Source organism: Pezoporus flaviventris, unplaced genomic scaffold, assembly GCF_033815535.1.
Source record: "Pezoporus flaviventris isolate CSIRO_AGI_PZ_B2104156 unplaced genomic scaffold, CSIRO_AGI_Pfla_v1 ptg000143l, whole genome shotgun sequence".
NCBI classification, from domain to species: Eukaryota; Metazoa; Chordata; class Aves; order Psittaciformes; family Psittacidae; genus Pezoporus; species Pezoporus flaviventris.
This window is the reverse complement of record NW_026892691.1, coordinates 794345-809158: the sequence shown is the minus strand read 5'-3', so window position 1 is coordinate 809158 and position 14814 is coordinate 794345.

The window sequence follows — 14814 nt, the reverse complement described above, 5'->3', positions numbered from 1 at the left end:
CACCCATCTTAATATGTTTTAATTAATAATATGTGGGAAGAGGTTTTATCTGGCCATAACTTACATTTCCAGCATTGCAATGAATTCAGAGGTCTCATGATAAAAGAAAATCAAAGTGATGTCCCCCCTTCCACCCCACATACAGGCACAAAAAGCCAAATGTTTCCTTTGGTCTGAGTGAAGCACTCAGACCGCAGGTTCCATCCAATAATTCCAGACTAAAGGTGTATGGAGATTTCTTTTCAATTCCGTATATAGCAAGTTGTAATGTGAAATTTCAGAAGAGAAGTTTTAGAAATGTCTGAGTCCAGGCAGATGTCAAATAATTTGGATAACATTTTCCACTCTAAATGTCTTATCAAACCACAGATAAACTTGTTTAGATGAAGCTGCATCTGCTCCAGAGACAAAATTATGCACAGTTTTTCAGTTATCATATTTGATCACAAGTTTTATTAATAAATTCATAGGGGAAACATTTTAAAATATAAATATTTTATGTGTTGTTTGCATAGATAACTTAGAAAGTCTGCTTTACAGAAGACAATATAAGGTGAATTAGGATGTCTTTATTCACAAACTTCATGCTGGTGAGTGCATTTAGTCCTTTGATAAGTCCTTTCCACCACACTTAGCAGTGCACCACTTTTAAAACTAATGCTGCAAGCTTCACTGAAGTTCTCCACATTCAGTTATGGAAAGCAGAAGACTAGCAGAAGGCTAGTGATGAACAGCTTCGGATTGCCAGAATCTCTCCTAATTCTGAGCTGTTCTAGTTTAGTTCTTCAAGAACAAGAGTGAAAAGTAACAGCAGTGAAGGGTTTATCTCAACTTGCAGCAGGCAGCTTGTAACATGTTCCTGAAGCGTTCACAGGTTTCATCTGTTCCTACCATTTCCTCCCTCTTAAGGAAGCCTTTTAACCTGAAAAAAATCTTTTACACTCCCCTAACTTGTCAATAGATTTTCTACCTCTCTGAAGTTCTACTTCATTTTCACTCCAACTTTCTTCTTTTCTATTCCACACACACTCACAGTGCCCACTTGGTTATTCTTCTACTACTACTGTATTTCTCTCAGTCACATTTACTTCCCTGGAGAGATTACTCTGTTCTTTAACTGCCTTCAAAACCACTAAAGTACAAAGCAGCCAGCAAGTATGGCAAGAACCTACATGTCACAACTACTGACTAGGAAAAACCACAATAATCTTTATATAAACACCCTCATATTAGAACCCTTAGTTCAGCAGTGTTTTGATTATAGCTACAGGTATTCTGTCTCAAAAAATATTAATACATGGACTTCTTTCAGCTGTGAAGGTCTCCAAATCCAGTGTGTAAAGTCACTGGTAATTATAATTGCCTAAAAGAGGGCAACTTGACATTCTTTCATCAAATCCAGGGCTCCACTCACAATTAGCTTCTTTTTCTTCCTGCAAGATGTACTTTCACTGTCCATTTGATATTCTCCTACCACAGTTAAACCCAGACAAGATAAAAATGGTAAAGATGATGCCAGTGCTTGTCCTTCGACATTCTCACTGCAGAAGGTTCTGCCTATCTCCTAAATTTGTATTTTTTTCCTAAACAAACAAAAAAAAAAAACAACAAAAAAACAAGAGCCTTCCCTAAGCTGACTCTTCTTCAATTCCTCATCTGTGGAGATTATCTCCAGATATTCATTTTTCTATCACTGTCCTGACAACTATCCTTAGTCTTTGTGATAGCACTCACCTTATTTTGTCTCCCAGTCAGCAATAACTACCGATTGAGAGAAGGAAAAAAGAAAAATAAATAATCAGCTTTTGGCTGAAAACAGGGGGAGATAAAAGTATTCCTTCCTGCTACTCTACTGAAACGAACAGGGGAGACCCTGCAGAACCTCATCTCCATTACCAGAGTGATTCTGCCTCCAGGGGAGAGAGAAATAAATAAAAATGATCAAGAAAAAGAAGTCTTTTCTCTTTAGAGAAGAGATTCAGAGCAGCCCTGCGGCGAAGGACTTGGGGGTGTTTGTTGATGAGAAAATGAACATGAGCCGGCAGCATGCGCTCGCAGCCCAGAAAGCCAACCGTACCCTCGGCTGCATCAAAAGGAGCATGACCAGCAGGTCGAAGGAGGTGATCCTGCCCCTCTCCTCTGCTCCTGTGAGACCTCACCTGGAGTATTGTGTGCAGTTCTGGTGTCCTCAGCATAAAACGGACATGGAACTGTTGGAACAAGTCCAGAGGAGGGCCACAAGGATGATCAGGGGACTGGAGCACCTCCCATATGAAGACAGGCTGAGGAAGTTGGGGCTGTTCAGCCTGGAGAAGAGAAGGCTGCGTGGACAGCTCATAGCAGCCTTCCAGTATCTGAAGGGGGCCTATAGGGATGCTGGGGAGGGACTCTTCATTAGGGACTGTAGTGACAGGACAAGGGGTAATGGGTTAAAACTTAAACAGGGGAAGTTTAGATTGGATATAAGGAGGAAATTTTTCCCGGTTAGGGTGGTGAGGCACTGGAATAGGTTTGCCAAGGGAGGTTGTGAATGCTCCATCCCTGGCAGTGTTCAAGACCAGGGTGGATGAAGCCTTGGGTGGGATGGTTTAGAGTGAGGTGTCCCTGTCCATGGCAGGGGGGTTGGAACTAGATGATCTTAAGGTCCTTTCCAACCCTAACCATTCTATGATTCTATGATTCTAAGCTCCCTTAGCTGTGCTAAGCACAGCTCACAGGTAGACTCACAGGCTTTAACTGTGCAATCTAGTTAGCACTCAGGTTCAAAACTTCTCATTTCTAGAGCACTTATTTTAGCACAACCCCTGGTTTATTCACTACAGTTCTTAGCTCTGGGGGAATTTATGACTGGTTCTGGCATCTCACTCTGATTCTCCTTTGCAAGCACTGAAACAGAATTCATTTAATTTCTTAGCACTGTAATCTCTTTTGTCAATAAATTACTACTGCTATTGAACAGAGACCTGGCTGTTTCCTTCAGTGACCTTTTGTTGCTTATAAATTTCTTATTCTTTACCATAGCCTTTTCTGTAACCTTCCTTTCATCTCTCACTTTGGCTTTCTGTACTTTTATTCTCCCTTTGAGCCTTCTGAGTCTGCAATATGAAGTCCTCGTTAGTTGCTCTTTTATACCACCCATTTGATTTCTCAGAGTTGGAGGGTTTTCTTGTATATACATGTACACATAGGCTTATATAATTTATTACTTGTTCAGCTCAACTTGAAACCTCAAAACATAGCAATACACTGACCAAGAGTAAAGGGCAAAATATGTTTTAATCATAACTGAAATATGTTTCTTGTCAAGGGTGCTTTTACAGTCAGTAATTCTGTTGTCTCCCAACACAGCACACTCCACGGTATTTTAGTACCTTTAACTGTGGTCAAAAATGACAAACTGAGAACTTGCTCTAGGTATTATTCACAATATTTCCAGTATCAACTGTCAAAAGACAGAAAGGCCTGAAAATTATTACAGAACCTCCAGTTTCAATTGCAATCCAGCAGAATAGAAGGCCTATGAGAATACATAGGATAAGACTGCCTGCCCCCTCCACCTCTATCTTAAAGGGGTTATCTCCACCACACTTACCTGTGTTAATAAAAAGAAACACAAAGCCATATACAGATGATGCAATTTTTGAGCAGTGACAAGCTCCACAGCTTTCTTTCATAGTTGAGGTCATAAAGAGACAAGCACTGGTTAGCCAAAAAAGGTACACTTGACCAAGCCATGGGGGCATCAGTTTTATGCTTGTTTTAGAAGCTCAGTGCGTTTCATGTTCTCACAGAAAAAAGACCCCAACAACCATACAACCAGATAGTAGCAACAACATTTATGTTGATAGACCTTTATATAATCCACCTGAATAAGAGCTACCCACTGTCTGAGGCAGTTTCTGGAACAGATACAAAAGCTTTCTACTCGAATCTCCACCTTTTGATCTGCTGCACACCTGCCTTGAGTTCAGCCCTTTACAAGAGGCAGCAACTGAACTGAATACAAATCTCCTAACTAGCACAAGTAGAATAAGCCATTTCTGTCTGATACAGTTAGACATAAAAACCTATGTCAAGACCTTAAGTGTCAGGTCTGGCATTTTACCTTGACATTTTGACCTTGCCTAGTATGTTTATTAATGGCTTAAGTAACACCAAGGATATTACTGAGAAACTCTATAAAGCTGAAACTTAGCATTTCCTTATTTATCAGCATAATAGCAACAGGACTAGTTTTAAATTGAAATAAAATAGATAACCCTCTACCCCACCTTCCCTCCTCCCAATATAAACCTCTTCCTTTGTCTCACACAGCTGCCCTGACAAGAATTCTCTATTCCAGGAACACATGTTCAGTTACTACAGAGACAATAGGATTTTTTGATTTCTTCCTTTTTGTAGTGCAGTATATACTTTGGGATAATACGTACTGTTTATGAGTATTAAATGATTTTTGCAAGTATGATGAGACCAGCATTTGCATAAAGTAACAAAATGCATAGCTCTAAGTATTTATTGTGCTTACAATGAACACAATTAATGTCATGTCTACAGACACAAAGCTATGATGAAGACAGCTGATAAAATAAAGGGAGTAATCCAGGTTCAAAAGCTCCTGTTTTTTGTTTTGTTGTTTTGTTGGGAGTTTTGGGGTGGTGTTTGTTTGCTTGGAGTTTTTCTTGGGTTTTTTTTTTTTGCATGTGGGGTTTGTTTTTGCTGTTGTTGTTTGTTTGTTGTTTGGTTTTGGTTTTTTTCATTTTTCATTTGTTTATTTGTTTTTTTCCAACCACATTGCAGTTCTAACCACATGGGGTTCTTCTCACTGGCTTAACCTTAAGAAAAAAAAAAAACAAACCAATAAAAATCGAACAACTGAAGCTGTTAACAGAAAGGACCTGGAATTTTAAAAAAAAAGAAAACAATTGGAAATAGGTGTTTGGTTCACAAAAGCCTGAAGGGCAATTAAGGGTCAGGTTTTACTCACCTACTAAAGGTGCATGTCCCCATTCATGTTGAATCAGGGCTTGACAGTAGTTAAAGCTCAGGACTCAGAATCAGGAGATGTATGGTTATGCTGCTCTACACCCTCAACTTCACTAAACCCTCTGAAATGCCACTGAACTTCTGTGGCTTGACGTTACACATTTCTCTAACTGAACAATGCTACTTTTTATGAAGACTCTTATTTTGAGTATGTCTCAAAGTAGTTTTACATATGCTGTATGTTTGCATAGCTGGTAAAACATATTTGCATTTGACATATTACAGGATTGACCCTTATACATTAATCATGTTAATTACCATCTTGCTAAATGTATACAGATCCCTGACATACATTAATTGGATACATGAGTTCAAGTGTACTCTTTGGTTAAAGATGGGGCACTGCTAAGACTGAGAACCATGGTATGCTAACACAATATTTTTCCTAAATGTACAAACCAAGAGTACAATTTAATTCAAAATTAAATGTACAATTTAATTCAAAATTAAATGAAATTTAAAAAAAAATCCATCCAAAAAATAACCAGATAAAATACTTAATTTCCCATTTCCTTTTAAATAATACATTCTATTGGCTGTTTTGTCTTATTTATAATTCCCCAAATGGATCCCCTGTTTCTCAGGGGGGCTCTGTAACATAAAAATTAAATGTTTTTCTTCTAGTCAGAAAAAACGCATTCCTTTGTTTCTCGTTATTTCCTCTTACACAGCATGCATTAATCCAAACACACTCTTTCCTATTGCTATCCACTCTCAGCATTTCATTAAGGTCTATCCAACTGGAAAACCGTCAATATGGTTACACAGGAAGTATGCAAGAGAGTCCAGGAACCTTTCCTGAGAGCTCAGAAAAATCCTATTGAATAAAATAAAAAATAAGTGGTTCTCCTTGTACACAGTGAAAGGGTTGCTACAACAGGAAATGCAACTGTGCTAGGGGTATCTTAGTTCATATACCTCCCCCTTAATTACAGCTTCGGAAAGAAGACTGCTATTTGCTCCCCGCCTGTTTTGCCAGCTACGTCAGAGCGAGCTCTGAATAGCTTTGCCAGCCTAAAGAAAACCCTTATGAAGTGAAGGTGAAGTTGAGGGTCAAAGCTGAACTACAGCTCACTATCTGCGTGAATTTGACAGCATGCTAGCCAGCTACACCCAAGAAAAAGATGCCCTTACATATTTTACTACATAGCTCTTCAATGTTACCTTTAATTTCATCCCAAATTATTCAAAATTAGGCATTAGAATGAAAGCAACTCAAAATATCCTGTTTGTTCTGTTTGTGTTGGGTTTTGGACTTTTGTTTGCTTGGATTTGGTTGGTTTTGTCTTTTGTTGTTGTTTGATTAGTTTTGTGGTCGGTTTTTAACTCAAGCCCAGACTCTCCGCCAAACTTTCGCAAATCTCAGACATTTTGATTTATTTACCTGAAAACAAGTTGCGTAATCAAAAATTTGCCTTGAAAACTGCGTGTCAAACCAATTGGCAAATGGGAGTTAACTGTATAGCTAACCAGTTGGGGGACTGTCGTGGTTTAAACCCAGTCAGGTAACTTGTTCACTCACTCCCAGTGAGTGGTGCCGAGCTGACAACAATCAAGGTCCGTGTTCGTCTCCCCCCCCCTCCCTGCACCGGGGCTCTCCCCTTCCCCGCTCCCGGAGGAACGGGGAGGAGGACCGAGAGAGTGCAACTCCTACGGGTTGAGACAAGAACAGTCCAGCAACAAATCACCACCGCTACTATCAGCTAAAACAATGATAAGGGAAAATAACAAGGGAAGAGAATACGATACCACCGGCCAAGAAAACGAGTTCCACCCGGAAGCTCCTGTCCTTCCGGGTAACTCCCAGTTACCCCCCACCCCGGGCATGACGTGCTGTGGTATGGAATACCTCCCCGGCTAGCCCGGGTCAGGCGCCCCGCCTCTGCTTCCTCACAGCCTCCCCTCTTCCCTGGCAGAGCATGAGCCTCACAGAGTCCTTGGTCAGGGTAAACATCACTTAGCAACAACCGACAACATCGGCTTCACCAACGCTGTTCTCAAAACTAGAAGTCAAAACACAGCACTGCACCAGTTAACACAAAGGAAAAAACATGATTGCTACTGCTGAACCCAGGACATTATCCACCCCTTATTCCATACCATTCACGTCGTGCTCAGATCCCACATTTTCAATACACCATCGCTCTCCCACATATATACATCCATATACATACAGACCAGGAGGAAAAAAAATCATTTTCTTAGTGCATGGACCAATCCCTATAATGCTGCCGAGTCCATCCGGTCCATGATGTTCCAAGTTCATTCTCTGTTGGGATGATGGCTGGAGGGAAGTCAGGGCCAGTCGCTGGTGACCTGGAGACATCTAGTTGATGGGCTATAAAAGCATTACACAGCAGGCAACAGCATACAATTGAGTTCACTGGCTGTTTTCCCCTAAAATCAAATCCCCTTGAGGTATACATCGGACTTCCCCATCTTCCCGCATTACCCACCAAGTATATCCAGGTCCCTGAGCAAAAGCAATCCCACGAGTGGGTTTGCCTTTACCTGAAGCAGGAATAACCCAGACTGTCTTCCCCAGCAAATTCTTCATATGCACCACGGGAACTTTGTCCCCCTCTACAATATGTAAAAGTTCTGACTGGGCTGGGCCAGCCCTGTTGGCAGATCCTCTGGTGTTGACCAACCAGGTGGCCTTTGGTAAATGTGTATCCCAATGCTTGAAAGTTCCCCCACCCATCGCTCTCAGTGTAGTTTTTAACAGCCCATTGTACCGTTCGATTTTCCCAGAGGCTGGTGCATGGTAGGGGATGTGATATACCCACTCAATGCCATGCTCTTTGGCCCAAATATCTATAAGGTTATTCCGGAAATGAGTCCCATTGTCTGACTCAATTCTCTCTGGGGTGCCGTGTCGCCACAAAATCTGTTTCTCAAGGCCCAGGATGGTGTTCCGGGCAGTGGCATGGGGCACAGCGTATGTTTCCAGCCACCCGGTGGTTGCTTCCACCATGGTAAGCACATGGCGCTTGCCTTGGCGGGTTGGTGGCAGTGTGATATAGTCAATCTGCCAGGCCTCCCCATATTTATACTTCAACCATCGTCCTCCATACCAAAGAGGCTTTAACCGCTTGGCTTGTTTAATTGCAGCACATGTTTCACACTCATGAATAACCTGGGCAATAGTGTCCATTGTTAAGTCCACCCCTCGGTCACGGGCCCATCTATATGTTGCATCTCTGCCCTGATGGCCTGAAGTGTCATGGGCCCACCGGGCCAAAAATAATTCACCTTTATGTTGCCAATCTAAGTCCATCTGAGCCACTTCAATCTTAGCCGCTTTATCCACTTGTTGCTTGTTCTGGTGTTCCTCAGTGGCCCGACTCTTGGGTACATGGGCATCTACATGACGTACCTTCACCACCAGGTTCTGCACCCGGGCAGCAATATCTTTCCACAGTGCAGCAGCCCAGATGGGTTTACCTCTGCGTTGCCAGTTGCTCTGCTTCCATTGCTTCAACCACCCCCACAGGGCATTTGCCACCATCCATGAGTCAGTATAGAGATAAAGTACTGGCCACTTTTCTCGTTCAGCAATGTCCAGGGCCAGCTGGATGGCTTTCACCTCGGCAAATTGACTCGATTCACCCTCTCCTTCAGCAGTTTCTGCAACTTGTCTTCCAGGACTCCATACAGCTGCCTTCCATCTCCGATGCTTTCCCACAATACGGCAAGAGCCATCAGTAAACAAGGCATACTGCTTTTCACTTTCTGACAGTTTATTATATGGTGGGGCCTCTTCAGCACGCACCACCTCCTCCTCTGGTGACATTCCGAAATCTTTGCCCTCTGGCCAGTCCATGATGACTTCTAGAATGCCTGGACGACTGAGATTTCCTATTCGAGTTCGTTGTGTAATTAGGGCAGCCCATTTACTCCATGTAGCATCAGTTGCATGATGTGTAGAGGAGACCCTGCCTTTGAACATCCAGCCCAGCACGGGCAGCCGGGGTGCCAGGAGGAGCTGTGCTTCAGTGCCAATCACTTCCGAAGCAGCTCGAACCCCTTCATAGGCTGCCAGTATCTCTTTCTCAGTTGGGGTATAGCTGGCCTCAGATCCTTTGTATCTCCGACTCCAAAAGCCGAGGGGTCGACCTCGAGTCTCCCCTGGAGCTTTCTGCCAGAGGCTCCAGGTAGGACCGTTCTCCCCAGCTGCAGCGTACAGCACATTTTTTACATCTGGCCCGGTCCGGACAGGTCCAAGGGCTACTGCATGAACTATCTCGCGTTTAATTTGCTCAAAGGCTTGTTGCTGCTCAGGGCCCCATTTAAAATCATTCTTCTTCCGGGTCACATGATAGAGAGGGCTTACAATCGAACTGTAATTTGGGATGTGCATTCTCCAGAACCCCACTGCACCCAAGAAAGCTTGCGTTTCTTTCTTATTAGTTGGTGGAGACATTGCTGTTATCTTGTTGATCACATCTGTGGGGATCTGTCTACGTCCATCTTGCCATTTTATTCCCAAAAATTGAATCTCCTGTGCAGGTCCCTTGACCTTACTCCGTTTTATGGCAAAACCGGCTTTCAGCAGGATTTGGATTATTTTCCTCCCTTTCTCAAAGACTTCTTCCGCTGTATCGCCCCACACAATAATGTCATCAATGTATTGCAGGTGTTCTGGAGCTTGCCCCTGTTCCAGTGCAGTCTGGATCAGTCCATGGCAAATGGTAGGGCTGTGTTTCCACCCCTGGGGCAGTCGGTTCCAAGTGAACTGGACACCCCTCCAAGTAAAAGCAAACTGTGGCCTGCACTCTGCTGCCAAAGGAATGGAGAAAAATGCATTGGCAATATCAATCGTGGCATACCACTTGGCTGCTTTTGACTCTAGTTCATACTGAAGTTCTAGCATGTCCGGTACGGCAGCACTCAATGGTGGTGTGACTTCATTCAGGCCACGATAGTCTACTGTTAGTCTCCATTCTCCATTAGACTTTCGCACTGGCCATATGGGGCTATTGAAGGGTGAGCGGGTCCTGCTGATCACCCCCTGACTCTCCAGTCTACGGATCAGCTGATGGATGGGAATCAGGGAGTCTCGGTTGGTGCGATATTGCCGCCGGTGCACTGTTGTGGTCGCAATTGGCACTTGTTGTTCTTCAACTTTCAGCAACCCCACAGCAGAGGGATCTTCTGAGAGACCAGGCAAGGTGGACAGCTGCTCAATTTCCTCAGTCTCCAAAGCAGCAATACCAAAAGCCCACCGGTACCCTTTTGGGTCTTTGAAGTACCCTCTCTTGAGGTAGTCTATGCCGAGGATGCATGGAGCCTCTGGACCAGTCACAATAGGGTGCTTTTGCCACTCCCTCCCAGTCAGGCTGATTTCAGCCTCCAGCACAGTCAACTCTTGGGATCCTCCTGTTACTCCAGAAATATAGATGGGTTCCACCCCTTGACAGCTTGATGGCATCAGGGTACACTGTGCACCGGTATCTACTAGAGCCTTATACTTCTGTGGGACTGATGTGCCAGGCCATCTGATCCACACAGTCCAGTAAATCCGATTGTCCCCTACCTCCACCTGGCTGGAGGCAGGGCCCCTCTAATGGTCGTCACAGCATTGGACACTTAAGTCGTGTTGAAAGGGATTATTCTTCGTTATCACAGGAGCTGGAGTAAAATCAGCTCTTCCACTCCATCTGGGAAACTGCTCACCAGAGACTGAAGCCGTAGCTCTCATGGGACGATCAGTCTTGGCCCTTGCTCCCCTCTTCAGTTCACTCACCCGTTCCTCCAAAGCTGAAGTAGGTTTTCCATCCCACTTTGTCATGTCTTCTCCGTGATCCAGCAGGTAAAACCATAGGGTACCCCGTGGCGTATACCTTCTGTATCTCCTCTCTTGAACAATAGGACGTCTTTTGTTAATAGCTGAGACGCGTGTTGGTACACGTGAGGAGCTGGATAAATCAGATACATCGTCCCTCAATTTGTCGAGGTCCTGGGACAGTTTTTTCACAGCTGAGATGATGGAAGGAGTGAGATTGTCTTCGAACTCTCGGAGTTTATGAACCATTTCATCCACTGTTAGTGGTACTATGTCATTCCAGGTCACTGTTGCCAATGAATGGGCATATGATGACGGTGCATTCCGTGTAAGTTTTCGCCACATGGGTCGTGTACATTCAACTTCATCTGGATCTATAGGTGTATCCCCGTTATTCGGCTTGATGTGATAGATCATCTCTACGATGGCCGATTCCCTCAGAGACTGGATGCCTTTGTCTATAGTAGTCCACTTGGCCGAACGACTCGTAACATCGTCCTTGTACGGAAACCTTTCTTTCACAGCTGCCAAGAGCCTCCTCCAAAGGCTGAGGGACTTTTTCTCTCTTGCAATTGCTTTGTCAATTCCCCCTTCTCTAGCAAGTGATCCCAGCTGCTTGGCTTCTGTACCTTCTAGTTCGTGACCATCGGCCCCATTGTCCCAGCATCGGAGTAACCAGGTGATGATGTGCTCCCCTGGTTGACGGGTAAAATCTTTTCGCATATTCCGCAGCTCGGTTGAGGTCCGAGGTCGAGAAGTTACCTCTTCTTCTTCTTCTTCGTCATGTGAGGATGACTCCTGATCAGATTCTGGACCGGGTGGTGAATTCATTGGTTCTTCATCTCGCTTCACCCTTTTTGCCTCCTTTTTGCTTGTTCTCTTGCGTACAGGGGCAACTGATATTGGTACGAATTGGTCCTCTGGTTTGGCTGCAGTGATTATCACTGTGGTTTGAGTGGCGACTGTACTTGTTGCTGGGGGTGGTGTAGCTACCGTGCTTGGAGCTGGGGTAACCGCGCTGTCTGTTGCAGTTGAAGTTTGAGCACCTGCTGTACTTGCCACTGGGGTAGCTGCGCAGTTCATTGCAGCCAAAGTTTGAGTAGCGACTGTCACTTTGCCCTCAAATCCGCCGACATTCTTTTCCTTTTGAAGGTGCTGGATAGTGTTGAACAAGGCCCTGTAAGCATAGGCCAAGCCCCAGCACGTTGCCGTGATTTGTCCATCTCTGGTATGGCCAGAATGACCACACACCTCATTTAAGTGTTTTACTAATTCTTCTGGATTTTGCAGTTGTTCGGTAGTGAAATTCCAAAATACTGGAGGGGCCCACTGACCTAGATACTTGCCCATACTATCCCACACACCCTGCCACTCATGGCTGTCCAGCCTCAGGGAAAATCTCTCGGTCCTCCTACATCGTCGTTTGACCCCAGACAAGACCCAAACCTGAATCTGCTTAACTCTTGAAATCAGTAGTGGGCAAAACACACTCTGTATGCGTGTTAGCATGGTGATTCCCATCACCATCAGCAAACAAGTCTCAAGAGCATTAAAAGGCCATTTAAAAAATTCAAAACTCTCAAATGTAAATGGTCTGGGGGGACGACTAGGAGGGTAAAAGGATGTCTCCTTCACAGGTTGAGCACCTGAGAAGGAGAAAAAAGATGTGTAATTGCTAAGCACCTCCATCATATACCTCCCAAAGTATAAAGGTGGTGACCACACTGGGAACATAAACCAGATCAGTTTCATGATCAATGATTCTATTGTATTACAAGTCATTACCATAAAGTACAATGGGATAAAAACCTTAGCCCAAGCCCCACACCTGAAAAACACTAATACAGCCAATACCGGATGGACGTAAGATATGGTATACTGAAACTGTGAGATCAAGAGGAAAAACCTTGAGAGCCAATAAATCAGCATTGCGACGAGTGACTATCAATCCAGTCAGATCTGTTCTTATCTCAACCCCTCGAGCCCCACGTTGGGCGCCAAAAGGAACTGTCGTGGTTTAAACCCAGTCAGGTAACTTGTTCACTCACTCCCAGTGAGTGGTGCCGAGCTGACAACAATCAAGGTCCGTGTTCGTCTCCCCCCCCCTCCCTGCACCGGGGCTCTCCCCTTCCCCGCTCCCGGAGGAACGGGGAGGAGGACCGAGAGAGTGCAACTCCTACGGGTTGAGACAAGAACAGTCCAGCAACAAATCACCACCGCTACTATCAGCTAAAACAATGATAAGGGAAAATAACAAGGGAAGAGAATACGATACCACCGGCCAAGAAAACGAGTTCCACCCGGAAGCTCCTGTCCTTCCGGGTAACTCCCAGTTACCCCCCACCCCGGGCATGACGTGCTGTGGTATGGAATACCTCCCCGGCTAGCCCGGGTCAGGCGCCCCGCCTCTGCTTCCTCACAGCCTCCCCTCTTCCCTGGCAGAGCATGAGCCTCACAGAGTCCTTGGTCAGGGTAAACATCACTTAGCAACAACCGACAACATCGGCTTCACCAACGCTGTTCTCAAAACTAGAAGTCAAAACACAGCACTGCACCAGTTAACACAAAGGAAAAAACATGATTGCTACTGCTGAACCCAGGACAGGGACCATGTACTAACTTACCTTTTATGGCTTTATATTGCCTCACTAAATTCTTTTTACATGGAGTAAGGAAAAATGATACCCCATGTTGAAAGCTTCCACAATGTAGCTTTTTCCTCTCTTGCTGCTGCCAATGGAAAAGTGCAGAGTGCTGAGGAAAGCCAGAAACCAGAGACACTTTCCTGATGCAAATGAAATTTATGGTTGGACTTGATCTTAAAGGTCTTTTCCCAAGTAGCCGATTCTATGGAGTGCTGCTGTAATGTATGAGCATTGTCAAAGCAGTCTTGATGGAGAGGCTCGGTCACTACAGTAACTCCCACTCATTTTATGGATTTCTGTGTAGATCCTGCACCATCATTCTTTCTTTCCACTGTATTTGAAAGGTGAGTCAATATGAAGGTAACCAACTTAATTTGCTCATTGACTATCAAGGAAATCTACTTTTGTGACTTAACAGCTATGCAATTTCCTGCTGAACTGGCAACATATACAAAATCCAGCAGCCAAAAACTGAACTGTTTACTAGAAGATCATGAAGCATTTCACAAACTATATGAGGACACTGCAGGAGTCTACAAAGGCGCAGATCTGGCTTAGAATGATCTTCATCACAAACTGAATTTCCAGAGAGCACAAAGTTTCACCCCTTAGTTTCAATGAGAATTCACTTCTCATTTGTCAGATATGCTGAAAGTGGTGTTTAACAAGGCTTAAAAAAAAAAAAAAAGAAAAAAAGAAAAAGCAGCAGCATCTTAAATGAGACTTTTAATATTTAAAAACTCTAGCTCTCATATCCTCAAACCTCTGCCCCACCTGAAGCACAGTCCTAGTTGGTTCGGTCTTGCTTCCGAGTTAGGTATAAAAAGTAATTCTTTCAGGGAAGGGTTGTGCTCTCCTACCTCTCAGCACTCTTCAGATTTTTTTCTCCAACTATGTATCTGTCTGCTAAGTTAGTTGTTTTCTGAAACTGCCCCAAGATGGCTGTATCAGGTCTCTTAAAGCAATGAGATTGATAGACCACAAAGCAATCTAGTCCAGATTATATTAGAAAATGAGTAATTTAGCCAGGTAATTACACAAACTTCATATTGTACAGTACATGTGCAGTGCGACATTACAGGAATTTCTCCTGAAGACATGATAGGAACTTGTAAATCACATAACTCTCAAAGAAAAGGTTACTGCTATGATTACTCAGATTTTTCAATACTTTCAGTATTTACCAAGAGTCTCAAACAACAATTTGCCTTGCAACAGAGGTCATCTATTGTAACTTCTCAACTCTGTACAAGTCATTAAACATGGGACTGTATGTGCCACACATTCAGATACAGCCTGTTTAATTTTTCAGGAGTCACTGCCACCCTTAATTGACCA